Source organism: Pezoporus wallicus, unplaced genomic scaffold (assembly GCF_028554395.1).
Source record: "Pezoporus wallicus isolate ANWC-B61680 ecotype Strahan unplaced genomic scaffold, APGP_CSIRO_Pwel_v1 scaffold_3294, whole genome shotgun sequence".
In the NCBI taxonomy this organism is placed as follows: Eukaryota; Metazoa; Chordata; class Aves; order Psittaciformes; family Psittacidae; genus Pezoporus; species Pezoporus wallicus.
Genome location: NW_026635478.1, coordinates 13,428,901 through 13,442,584, shown reverse-complemented (window position 1 = coordinate 13,442,584; position 13,684 = coordinate 13,428,901). Strand labels below are relative to the sequence as shown.

General features: G+C 45.8%; 1 protein-coding gene across 3 annotated transcripts in view; it reads right to left on the bottom strand.

Moving 5' to 3' along the window:
• SLC4A4 (solute carrier family 4 member 4) overlaps nucleotides 1-13,684 on the bottom strand; it is a 202,858-nt gene that overhangs the window by 152,234 nt on the left and 36,940 nt on the right. Inside the window, exon 1 of one of the 3 annotated variants that reach the window (XM_057428362.1) lies at nucleotides 10,498-10,643. The exons of 1 other annotated variant lie outside the window; for it this stretch is intronic. The gene's annotated coding sequence lies outside the window, so the exon portion shown is untranslated. Of the gene's footprint in view, nucleotides 1-8,607; nucleotides 8,722-10,497; nucleotides 10,644-13,684 lie in introns of those variants that run through there. One more of the 3 variants, XM_057428378.1, reaches the window with a different exon arrangement.

Below are 13,684 nucleotides of genomic sequence, written 5' to 3'. Positions count from 1 at the left end.
AGCTTGTCTACAAGACCAAGCAGATTTCTGCAAGATAAAAGGGACTTTAGGACAGGTATTTTTTTCAGGCAATGGCTGAAAAATCTCATCTGCTCTAGGGATAGACTTAAAAAAAAAACATTTTTCTGGATAGAGACAGCCTAGAAGATTAAGACCACATGTATCTTCCTTCACCAAAGAAAGGCTACTGGTATTACTCAGGCTCCTGTAGTACAGCTGATCCTGACTGACCCCAGAGATATTCCAGACCATATGGCGTCATGGCTCAGCATATAAAGCTGAGGGAAGGAGTAGGAGACATTCAGAGTGATGTTGTCTTCCCCCAACACCGTTACACATGATGGAGCCCTGCCATCCTGGGGATGGCTGAACTCCTGCCTGATGATGGGAACTGGCAAATTAATTCCTTGTTTTGCTTTGCTTGCATGTGTGGCTTTTGCATCACCCATCAAACTGTCTTTACCTCAACCCATGACTTCTCACTTTCGCCTTCCAATTCTCTCCCTCAACCCACTGGGAAGAGGGAGCCAGAAGTGGTGTGGTGCTTAGCTGCCAGCTGGGGTCAAACCCAAACAGTTCTTCTTGGCACCCAACATGGGGTGCAAAAAGTTCCAAATAACCAGGGATTCAACTGGAATGTGCTAGATCAAGTTCATAGCTGTTACTGCTGTTTAGCTATTAATTGGTAGGCTACTGTGTATTTACCATAGGGCTTGCTTGCCTCACTGTTTACTGGAGTCTAGTGCTCATTAGCGGATGCTTTATAGTTTTGCTGCTTATTGGAGTGCTTATCATCTGACTCTGCTATGCTGGGAACGGTCTGATAACAGCGATGGTGGTGTACCCGGTCATGCTGTGACATCTCAAAGCGTGTGGCCATGGCTGAACCCAAGACAGAGCAGCTCCACCCCTATGGGACTGCAGTCTGTGGGTAAGCCCAAGCTGGAGAAGGTGCAAGGGGAGAAATTCATCACAATGTTAAGCCCTATGGTCTGGTTGAAAGGAACTGGGGTGGACATTGTAATGGAAAAAACCTGTAAATTGTTGTAACCCATAATTTGAGTTGCATGTTACAGAAACTACTATAGCAGGAACCAACTGAAGTAATGGAGGACAAGACTTCCAAGAGGCAGTGCAGGTGCAGCAGTGACGAATCTGAGCTGGCTTTGGTGCCCAGTAACTCCATTCAACACAGCACCTCTCCTGTCCTGAGTGACCATTATAAGAGATGGAGCCCAAAGTCACAGACTAAATCAACTCAATGGACATCTATGGACAATTTACAGACCTTTCACAGGGGTGGTCCACAGACTATGGAAATGGTATCTATGTATTATATCAAAGGATGGGAAGGGGGGTGATGGGTAAGGAGGATGTGTTGGATAGGGACCTGAGTATCATGCAAATCGTATGGAATAAGGGGTGGAGAATATGCTGGGTTTGGCTGGGTACTTGCACTCTGATTCTCTCCTCATCCCACCAGGGAGGAGTGAACGAGATATCAGGCTTATTTGCTCATGTTATCACCCACTGTCTGGTTCCATTCTCTTCTTAACGTGCATCTGCCTCCATGTGTCTGGAGGCAGCCATTCTTTGGGAAGAAACCTCAGAAAACCAACTTTCTATAGCACACCCATTTGGTGTGTCAGGTGTGGTCACAAGGCAAGCCAGCATGTCTGGGGATGGAGAGGGCAACCCAAGGCAACATTCGTGGTCAGCACCCACTGAGCATAACCTGCCCAGCTTGGTCATCACATGGCCTCTCCATAGCTGTTCTAATTCATCCCCGACTCACCAGAAATTCTTTCAGCCAGGATTCCTGGGTATATATAACTGTAGTTATATAAGCTGGTGCCTGAAGATTTCACTGCTCATCTTTAACCAGACATCTCCATTCCAGAAGAGGGTACAACAGCGGCCAACTCCAGATAATTTTCAACAGGGTTTGGATACAAAGCTGCCTTTTGTCCCTTTGGTGATAAGGGTCACGGTAAGCAAAGGTGATAAAAGGTACTCCTGGGTGACTCTGAACCAGTCACACACATCTTAACCATCAGCTGGAGGCACTTTCTCAAATACAGGCTATAACCACCTATCACTTAACCCAGCTTGTAAACCTTCATATAATCACCACTTGCTTGGAGACACCTGCTAACAAAGAACAGCTTTGTGCCCAGCATCTCATTGCAACATAGCTGTTTAAAGGTAAAAGGAAAATTGTTGACAGCAACATTAAATACCAGTTATCTGCACCCATTATCTTGCCTTTTTTTTATTGCTACGTGGAATAACTGGTCTGGGAACAGAGCCAGGAAAGTTGGGCTGAGACCACAGTGCAAGACTTCATAGACATTACTGAGAATTTCAAACTAAGGGTCATATCCAGAAGTGTACTGACTTCTTCATGGAGAATACAAGATATCCTTCCTGAGTTACAAGTTGAACCTCCCCAGGAAAATACTAAGCTGTTCATAACCCAAGGCATTAATGTACCAGGAATACTTAACACAAATGTTTCTTTTTCATCATTTAGAATTAAAAAGGAAGAAACATTTTCAAGAAAGACAGCTTCATTTGTAGAAAAGTAATTACATAAAGTTTTAGAGTTCACAGAGATCTCTGCACACTCCCACATTTCTCCACTTCTGAAGGCTCAGAGGACATTCTGGTTACTTGCCGGGAGATATATTTTGAGCACCGTGAGCTTAAGCTGTTTTTGCAATGCTTTTTAATAAATTAAGTTGTATACCTAATGTTCAGTGAACTGCACTTGGTCTGGGCTCTTCTAGCTTGATCTTTAAGTAATTATTTTAAAGCTGGAGACATGATCTCCTTTTATTCAGTGTCTGGAGAGGATTCTGACGCTAAGATACAGTTGGGGCTTCCACGAAGATGTTTTGTAGCATATTCCCTTTCAACAAAAAATATGTACCACATTTCTGGAAAAGGGAAGATATGGGTGATCCATAGCAAACTTAGGAAACCTCGAGGTTTTTCTTTTGTAGCAATTCTTGACATTTCACTGTTTTATTCACAGGTTCAGAGTGTCCATCCCGGGTTGAACTATAGGATGATAACCACAGCTACATGCCCACTCCTGCAAATACGAGAAACTGAGTAGTCAGAGCACCATGGTTGTAGTTCAGTGCCCACAGTAGTCAAGGAGGGGTGCCTGGGCTTGCCTACATTGTCAGTGAAGCATGGGCCCAAGCCCACACTCAAGCCCAGACTTGCTCACATTCTTTCAATGCTAGCAGGCTCCCAGGCCTTCTTCAGTGCACGGCTAAGGTGGAAAATTCAAGGTCTACCACAAAGCCCAACAGACCCAATTTTTCTTTCTTGCCAACGGACATCAGCAAGGTCCCATGGACACACCAGCATCAGCAGGCACAGTGCATGATGCTCCTTGGGCAGACCACGAGGCTTTGGGCCATGGGAAGCTCTGAGCCACTGGGTTTCGCACACCAAAGCCAACTCACAGAACAGGGCTCCAACCACAACAGCAGCATTGCCAGGGACAAGGAGAGCTCGGCTCAATGTCTCAATATCTCTACTCTTGGCATTGGGTAGAGACACTGGCACAGGTTACCCAGAGAAGCTGTGGCTGCCCCATCCCTGGCAGCACTCAAGCCCACACTGGACAGGGCTTGGAGCAACCTGGTCTAGTGGAAGGTGTACCTGGCTGTGGCAGGGTGTTGGAACTGGATTGGATTTAAAGTCCATTTGAGCCCAAAGAATTCCATGATACTCTGCTGGTTTTTTACAGTCACATAACCTATCTACACTGAGCAACGCTAAGCATTGGCCAGATTCATTCAAGGGAGCGTTTTCCCAGTTCAAAACACAAGAGAGTCATGTACCTTATCTACCAAGCTAGACAAGTCACTTTGGTCTAACATGAGGGATCATATTGAAGACTGATTTACTCTAACAGGGTGTCAAAACCCACTCCCCTGGGCACAGTTAAACCATATACTATTTGCTGAAGGCCAAAGAAGGCATTCTCAAAGCTTGTACAACACAGCAGGCATACACTGCAGAGACAGACTGCCTCCCCTAAAGCCAGACCTTGGCTTTTCAATATATAAACTGATCACTTACTATTCATAAGAAGGTAGAAAACCACAAATACTATTCTATTCTGAGCTATGGAAAAACCTTAATTTATCACATTCCTGTAGAAGCACTTCTTGCTCTTAACATGGGAATAATCTTTTCTTTCCAAACACATTTTGTGGATGTCAGTAACACACCATAGACTTAAACTCACTTTGAAATGGAAGCAGTTCAAAAGTTGACACTCTGCAAGCAACATCTGTCTATTCAAGATGGTTTTGCAAGAAATTAAGTGATGTCAACTGGCACTGCCACAGGTGAGCTTTAACTGAAAACACAACCTAGGCCTTTGGTGACCTCTGTAGGTCCCTTCCTATGAAATATTCCATTAACTTCTAACTAAATATTGTATTCTAAACCTCTCCTTAACACCACCCTTCAAGTCCCTATCAAAGATGGACTGAAAACTTTGCACTGGTCTCCGATTGATTTCTAACCCCACCCCTCACACAGCCTACGGTTACAATCCAGACTTCGTTCCTACACCTGTCCATCCCCGTTCAATATGTTCTCTCCACTCACTCTATCATCTCACCCTTGTTCCTCCTGCTCATACCAGTGGAGCTATGCACACCGGACTCAACCTACTGCACTTTAGCATGGCCTTAACAATCCACCCATTGAATTGCTTCGAGGCTGGAAGTCACTGGTGACAAATTGCCTGTGGGATTCAGGCAACAGACCCACAGAAATGAACGTCCCATGAACTGTAGGAAAGGTACCAGGACTGGAGCCCGTTGTATGGCCAGGAAAGATGTGAACCATGCTGTGGCACTCCAAGGGCATGGCTCCACATTTCCAAGCTTTCCCTATGCACCAACAAGGATGCTCACAGCACTGAAACTCCATCATCAGCATTACGAAGGCATCTGGCAGTGCTTCCTGAGAACACCACATTCACACTTTGCCTGGGACAATGCTCCTCAAACTCAGTCACTATTCACAAGCCCAAGCCTAATAGATCATGAGGTGTTAGACAATGGATGTGGAATAACTCTCAGGGCACCGCACGCTGTATTGTTGTGCCATTACAGCTTTGGAACGGAGCTCCACAGGGGACAGAAGAGAACAAAGTATCCCTCTATTTTTTCACTGCGGTTATTGTTTCTGCCTAGAAGGATACACAGGCTGCTCTGTTGACTAGGGCGGCTGGTCTTCAGCAGTGCTGTTTGCCTGCTGAATGCACCAACTGTCAGAAGTGGAAGTGATATCAGGCTATTCACATCCAGCAAGAATTTGGGTAAAACCCACTTCACAATCATCAAATTTACCAACTGAGAGCAAAATGTGCACGTACAAATCCCATGTAGGAAACACTTCCACTCAATTCTAGGGCAAGGAAGCAGGTGTAACATATTCAAATGCTACTTTTCCGTGACCTACCAAACGACTATTTCCCAACCTCATTCTAAACACAGAATCTTCTCACAGTTAGCAACCTTGATAACAGATCTTTATGCTTACGTATGAGGGTTGACGATACGTCTGAAGTGTTATATAGTCACAGAACAATAAAAGCAGTTCACTTTTGCAACCCTCTGTTCAAGGTTAAGAGTTGAAATTAAAGGCTCTGATCAGTAAAGCTGCAAGAGGAGATTAAAATTAAGAAAAAACTTTAAATAACTTGAGGTGAAAATTATCATTAAGTTGCACAGAGCAGTGAAAAGGACAGGCAAGTCCTGTTTCTGCAATTACTGTGCAGAATAGACAAGACACAAAAATTCTAATACAGATGATTACTTGACATGCAAGAGACTCCAGTCTCTTCCTTTGATTTAAGATTACACATCTGAATACCCATCAAAATCAAAAAGCTTCCAGGTTCGGGTTTTGCTCAGAAAACAGGAGCAGAAGAAGACAGAATAAACTACAGGAGTAAATCTTAAGTGAAAAAAGACAAATGCTCGTGGCACATGCAAAGCCACCAGGATTTCTTACATAATACCAGCTCACTGTGATAACTTGAGAAGGCAAATAAAATTAAATCTCCACTGGGGAAGAAGCACATCCAGTTTTAGCCTGGTTGATTAATCCCACAGATCAGCTGCAGGCACCTTGCACAGGTTAAAAAAAGAGGTACCATCCCACCACAGCCCCCAGAGTTCTAAGCACAGTTTTCCACCCACAATTATCTGTTCCCATCACCAGGCAGATCATGGAAATATCCACATCCCATATTTAGCAGTAAGAACACTCCAACAGATCAAATCCCACAATTTCCAAACCACCCTCAAAAAAGAAAAGATCTCTAGCAAAGAAATCCATAGCTAACAATGAAATAACAACTGATTAAACCCAAAGAGCAGTCCTCAGGACTTGTCTAAAAAGGAGCAGCACAGACAAACCTGCTCCAATTTGTAAAGAAATTATATTTATTTCACAGTCTCTGGCTTCATCTATGCTTTTCTCCTCTGAAACCCAGGCAAAATATTTCCTACAGACCATACCTTGCAGGAATAACTTGTTTAGGAGGCAACAAAAATACAACAATTGATATAACTGTATAAGATTGATATAACTCATCAAGCCAACATTTTATAACTCAGAAAATTTTTAAATATGTTCATTTATAACATTAGCACTGAATTAAGCCGTTTTTATAATTAACATTATTAAGAAAATAGATTTTAGTAAACATCAGTCATAAGGATTCCTTAAAACAATTCCCACCACCAGCAAGTTTGATTTTTCAAGACTCACTGTGTAATGTGAAATGCATGGATCACTATTCATGGAAGGACAGTTAAGGCTTATTTCAAGTCAGATTAACACAGAGTATGTAGCAATCATAATATTCAGTAGCACAATAGAAGTATGACCCTGTTCCCTAATAAATGTAGCTAGATAATAAAGCAAGGATTTGAAACACTGTGACTTGGAAGATTACCCTCTTCCCTTAAAGTATCTCCTTAGGAGTAATAAATACATAGATTATCCAGTCTCTCCCTCCACATACAATTATATACATAAATAATACACACACACTTACAAAATAAATCAAATCCCCCTTCAGTGTGCTTTACTGTTGCAGCAGCCCTACTAACAGCACACACGATCCTGGAAATCAGATGCAGAAAATCCATTTGAGCCTCAAATAAAAAGGATTCTGATTTTGGTTATGTCAAACCATCTTCTGATTTTTCTGGTGGAAAAACCTGTTAAAAATAGGACCACTTGCCATTCCCTCCGACGCGCTCCGCAGGATTCAGAGTATGGATCACAACTGACTTGTACACTACAAGTCCTGCTCTCTTTTTCTCTGCGTGGCTGGAAATTCAGATAAAAATCCACAATTCCAAACCAAGCACAACAGAATATCAAGAACAAGAACTGAGACGCAGGTTTCTCCAATTTTCTGCTATTTCTCACCATAGAAACTCACCTAAATTCTTTCTGCTGATAGCCCGAGGGGCAACTTTCATTCCACAGGAGGTATTTTCATCATAACTAATATCACTCACTAATTTTCAAGGCTTGTATGTTTGACAGACTGTCTTTGAGCTCCATTCCCATGCAAGCCTTAACCCAAAAGATGATGGCCACTCCTTGAAGCCACTATCTGATATCAAGCCACCAAGATCTAGAGAGATGATGGAAGAGATTTACCTGAGAGCAAGCACTTCAGCAGGCCACAGTACCACCAAGTGCTTTTAAGCTTCTGCAGCTTTTCTCTTCTGCCACACGCTGTTTTATCACCCAATGATAGGATAGGTGCTGTAATTGTTTTCAACGGTGTTCAACAGTAAAAAATATTCCTGCCACAAACTACACACAATGCTGAGCAAACTCAGGGGAAAGAAGACGCTACAACAACTCAAAGTTCAAGGGCGGGGGGGAGAAGCATTGCTTTGAACGGGTGTAGGAGTTAGCTGCAACCTTGGTAGTTAATTGCTGTATTTTCATTTCATTTTCAAACACAGTGAAGAACAAGAGCTCTGCCTCCCCTTTCCAGCTCTGTTTATTCAGAGGGAGCACAAAGAGAAGCTTTCCCTCTACCAGAAGCAGCACAATGACAGAGACACGCTCCTTTATCAATATTAACTGTAAACTGCTATTAGAGGGATTTCTAAGAGCACTCCCTTTTGAGCCTCCTAAATGGATTTGAAGCCAGAAGCAGCTAATTGACTTCATACAAGAAAACCTGACAGTAGCTATCAGAACCCTTTGAATTTGCTCCAAGCAAGAGTTCAGATTCTAAGTCTAATGCACACAGAAAATAAATGAAAGGCAGGTCGCTGGAGCGTGATGAGGATGGTAGCTCACTTTGGCAACAACGAAGCAGGAGCATCACTATCTGTACCCACAAGAATAAAGTGTTTCCAGGCATCCACCTTCCCGAAGCAGCTATTGCATCCAGTTTATCTCTGCTCCATCAAGGCAACACCTTGCCTTCCAAGTGCTTCTCTCCAGCAGGACAGTACCTCTGATTAAGAACTACTACCTGGAAAAAACTGTTATGGGCAGAAAAATAAACAGAGGTTTTCTCTTTACCCTCTCACACTGCAATTCTCATTCACAACCTTGCCCAAACACTTTCCAGCTTGCTATTTACTGTAGGTATCAAGGTGTTAATGCAGTTAAAAATCCTTCTGATGGGAATACAACCGGCTTCTCCACCGCTCCTGGAAGAACTTGTGTGCAGGAGCAAGGCGCCCTCTCTGATAAGCAGGCTGATCAGGAAACAAAAGGGGTTACGGGTGTTTTCCCTTCTCACAGGGATATTTTTCTTCCAAATGCACTTTGTGTCTTATCAGCACAAGCCATCGGTAACTGAATCACCTGCCCTACACCTGCAGCAGGACTCTGAAAATGCATTTTGAGAGCCTCTCTACAGAACTCCACGTAAAAACCTCCTGTGAGGAATACCACAACACACCACCAGCAGATGACGGTGTTTTCTGCCTAAGTTTCAAGATTTAAAATCCTAACATGGAAGTTTAAAGGACAAACCCTTCACACTTACAAGCCATACCCTGCTCAGAGCAGAGTGGCTGGGCACAGGGTGTTAACTTGCTAGGGATGCCCAGGGCACACAGAGACAACTTCATTCCTCCTCTACCAACTGCAAAAAAAGAAAAAAGCCAATTCACAGCTCCTTCTCATCCCACTCCCAGCTCTGGACAGCAGCATCACACCATGCGAGTTCCTCCCAGGCTACTGGTCATTCCTCTGCAGTTGCCAGTCCCTTGTTATCTCAGAAATGCTGCTTCAAGTAACCTCTTCCTTCAGGTCCAGCCACTTGAACAAACCAGCACACACACATGCCAGCAGGTGACCAACCAAACACAGATGCAAACCATCCCATTTAATCATTCTGCATATGACTGGACGCTGTGAGGACAAAATTAGGTCTTGTGAAACAGTTACTGGGTTTGGGAGCCTCAAGCGTTGGGGTGGTTTTGGCTGGGGGGGGTGGGGGTGGGCTCTGTACCTTGATCTTAAAGCACAGTTTCCTTTTGATTATCAGCCAAGTAAAAACTAGGCATACTCCTGAGAACATCGTGTCAGCAATTGCTGAGCAGCAAATTCTATTCCCACACAACATGCAGCTCTGCACCTTTTGTTAAACCCAGCTAGCCAAGTTTCTTCCTTTTTTTTGTTTTTCTTCATTAATGGAAAATATGTACATTTTAGGACTAACCAGAACAATAAAGCCACTAAGTAGCCAGCAGCCTAAGCCAAAGTCATGTTCATCCACACAGCAAACTATACCTCCCTGAAGCAGAAGAAAGCGAGTACCTCTAGTACAGTTCCTCGACGGAGCTGTTACTACTCAGATTTGCCCCAGGGCCCAACCTTACTGCTACTTACACCCAAGTTTACTTACAGGAGCAGCAATGCGGAAGGATTAAGCACCACAGAACAATGCCCGGCACCTTCTCCTGCACCGCGGGAGCTCTGGGCACGCTGAAGCACAGCGCCTGAACCTAAGTACTACAAGGATGCGCTCCCAATAAATTCTCATTTCCATGTTTGCTCACCAGCAGAGCAGCTCCAGGCTGCAGCGCTCGGCAGAAAGCTCACCACAGGGAAAGCAAGCAGCAATGAGCTTGCCTTGACTAAGAAAGTAAATATATATCGTCCCCATATGGACATAAATCAGGTGGAATACTAAAAACTTGACGGGAAATAGGAATTCCTGACCCCGCTGCTGCTCAGAACTTACTGAGATAAAGTGGAACCATACAAGAAGTTTCTGAACGCGGCGCAGCGTCTTTCAAGCTGGCACCAAGCGCGGACTGAGACAGACCCTGCGGAGGGGGGAAAAACGACCAGGGCTAGACCAGCCTGGCTGCGAAATCTGCCGGTGTCCCCCCCCAGTCCCCAGGGCTGCAGGCGGCCGGGCAGGTACCCCGAGAGACCTCTCTCCCCCCTGCTCACCTCCGGGGCTCGGTCCTGCGGCGTTCCTCCAGCGTGGCGGCGGGCGGGGGCTGCAGGGCAGCCACGGGATGGGAGCCTGGGGAACGTCAGCGGGGCATTGCCGCGCTCAGGGCTGGACCTGCCGATACGCGCACCGGCGCCTGCCCGCCGGTCTCGCTAACCCGGCCGGGGGGGAGGCGGTGGCGGCGGCTGAAGGGCCCCGCGGCCGAACGAGCGGCGGGGCGGAGCGGCTGTGCTGCCGGCGCCTGCCCGGCACGCATTTAAAGCCGCCAGCAACCTCGGCCGTCCCCTCGCCCGCTCCCATCCCGGCCCGTCCCGTCCCCTCCCGGCCGCCGCTCGGCGTCACAGGGCCCCGGGGGCGGTGAGGCCGGCGGAGGGAGGAGCCTGCGGGGCCCCGCCGGGGCAGGTGCTCGGCGGGGGGAGCGGGACCCGAATGGTCCCAAGCGCTCCTCACCCCGGCGCTGTTCCCCTCGCCCGCGCCAAACGACCCTGCCCACAGCCACCCCCAGGGCAGGAGAGGCCAAGCGGCTCCTTCCCCGAGAGCGGCTGCAGCCCCGCAGGGCTCTCCCAGCGCTGGGCACACACCACCCTGGCAGCGCACTGGAAGCACACGCTACACAGCGAAAATCCACGAAAAATACATAGAAGACAGCATTTGTCCGGTTTCTTGTAACTCTGCAAGGAAATCGAAGAGTTGTTCAAGGTGTCCCTGCCCGTTGCAGGGGCTTAGAACTGGATGAGGTTTACGGTACTTACAACCTAAACCAGCCTGCGATTCTGTAAGCAACATCTTACATCATGCTCCTTCTCAGCTCCAGCACGACAAAGCTCACCTATCTTTGCTGCCTCGTGCGGTCTTGCTTCACTTACACACACGAACTTACATTTACACTACTTGCCCGCCAAGCAGCTCTTTCCCGACCGGTGTTGGAGGAGAGGACAAGCACCTGTACCCCAACTCCTGTTCAGCTTTACTATCCAGGCCCAGGGGTTCTGCAAATAACACACACAGAGGAACAAAGGGGACTATTGTAGTTCTGAGGAGAAGCTCCAGTCCTTCAGCAAGGTTTAGGGTTACAGCACGGTGACTGCCTATTCAGCTACTCCTCAGCTACCAAGCTCCACTTTTGTCACCTGCCCAAAGGCACTATCAGGGATGGCTTTAAGCTGACAGAAGGGAAATTTAGATTAGACATTAGGAGGAAGTTTTTTATTGTGAGGGTGCTGAGGCACTGGCACAGGTTGCCCAGAGAAGCTGTGGCTGCCCCATCCCTGGCAGTGTTCAAGGCCAGATTGGATGGGGCTTGGAGCAACCTGGTCTAGTGGAAGGTGTTCCTACCCACAGCAGGGGGTTGGAACTGGGTGAGATTAAAGGTCCTCCAACCTGTGATTCTATGATTCTATGAATAATACACTATCCACTGGACAGACAAAAAAGCAGCAGCATGAGAAACCACAGGATGTGCAGAGCATAGAGCATGGCAGGGAGCTATCTCCCTGCTGAACTCATCCTGTCCCTTCTGCTGCTGGCACGTCTGCTCTTTCCTCAGCCCCTAAACACTGGTCATTGTTCTTCAGGCACTGTCACCTCACCCACTTTTTAATGGTTCCCTGAAAGACCTCAGCCGTGTGGTCTGCACATGAATTGATCAGGACTTGGGCTCCTCCACTCCCTTTAATAAATCTAATTTCTTAAGAACATGTCCTTAAGCAGTGAGTGGGTTTCCAATAGTTGCCTGACCACACAGCCATGATTTTCATCCTTTAGAGCTACATTTCATTTGGACAAATGACAGTCCCCTGTATTAACAAAAAGAAGCACTATGACCATTTATGCTCAAGCCCTAACCCAAATAACTATACGGCTTTCCCTCCTCCCAATGTTCAGAGTCCAGGACTACACTCTTCATGTTTTAACTCCCTAATGATATTCCCTTTAATTTGTACCTTATAAAGCTTCACTTATAAATGAACTGGGAAGCTCCTGATGGAAAGTTGCATCAGCTACTTCAGAAGATTGCTGTTGCTTCTCAACACTTGACAACTAATGGGGGTTTCTGGATTCCCTAAAGTGTTTATATCCCTCAGTGAACGCATGTCTTGGATGGTCCTCAACAGCTGGCACTTAGCTTGCTATTTGAGTAACAAATGTAAATAACTTCCATAACAAATCCATTTCCAACTCACCATAACTTTAAATACTGTCACCTTAAACCTATGCATTTCATTTTCTGGCTAAAAAATGTTTTGACATTAGGATGCATGATTTTAAGTCAGTCTTCAAATATACCATCATGACATTTCATGATCTAAAACCATGCCCAAATCATTTCCAGGAGTCCTTACATCAAGAGCCAAGGCAGTTCCCATGGCCAAGTTTGAAAATACTACACTCTACATACAGAGAGACACCCAAGTGAAAGGACCTAATAATCCTGCCTGTCGCTGTGATTGACAGAACACAAACCCATCAGCTAGAGACGACTTGTCCAACACACTGTGTATATGTTAATTCTGGCATCACTTATGCACTTCGGCCTGCATATTCCCTCTTAAAAATCACCCACTCTCCTCCAACAGCTCTTCTGTTTGATTTAGCAGAGGAAATCTTGTCCCTCAGGACTAAAGCCCCCCCATCACAACCCAGGCAATAAAATCCTGCTTCAGCAATGGCACTGGATGGGAATCCACCTTCCACCAAGTGTCTGCTACTACCCAGAAATTACTCTGCTGCCTTCTCACCCCACGCACAATTTCCCATGAGGTCACATAAGGTCTCATTGTCAATGCCGCACTTGATACAGTGAAAGTTAAGCTGGAGAAGATCAGAGGATACATCAACACACATGCTCAGTGGAGCTGGAAGGGTTAAGCTTTCCCTGTGGGCACATTATTCCCTAAGTTTATCTCACAGCATTTCTGGTAGGTTATTCAGCAGTCACTTGTGCTGACCACAGCGTTGTCACTCAGGGACCATGCTGAACTAGATGGAAACTGGCAGCTCTTGCATTCCCGGGGTTTTGCGCAGACTACCAAGTGTTACAATATTTGCATTGGATGAAGTCAGGAGTAATTCATTTTAAGTCAGGAAGTTTCAGAGGATAAAGGTATTTCAATAGAAAAACTAGGTGCAGAGAGCACACAGTTGTGTTTGCACAAGAGGCTTTTTGTATCTTTTATTGACAAA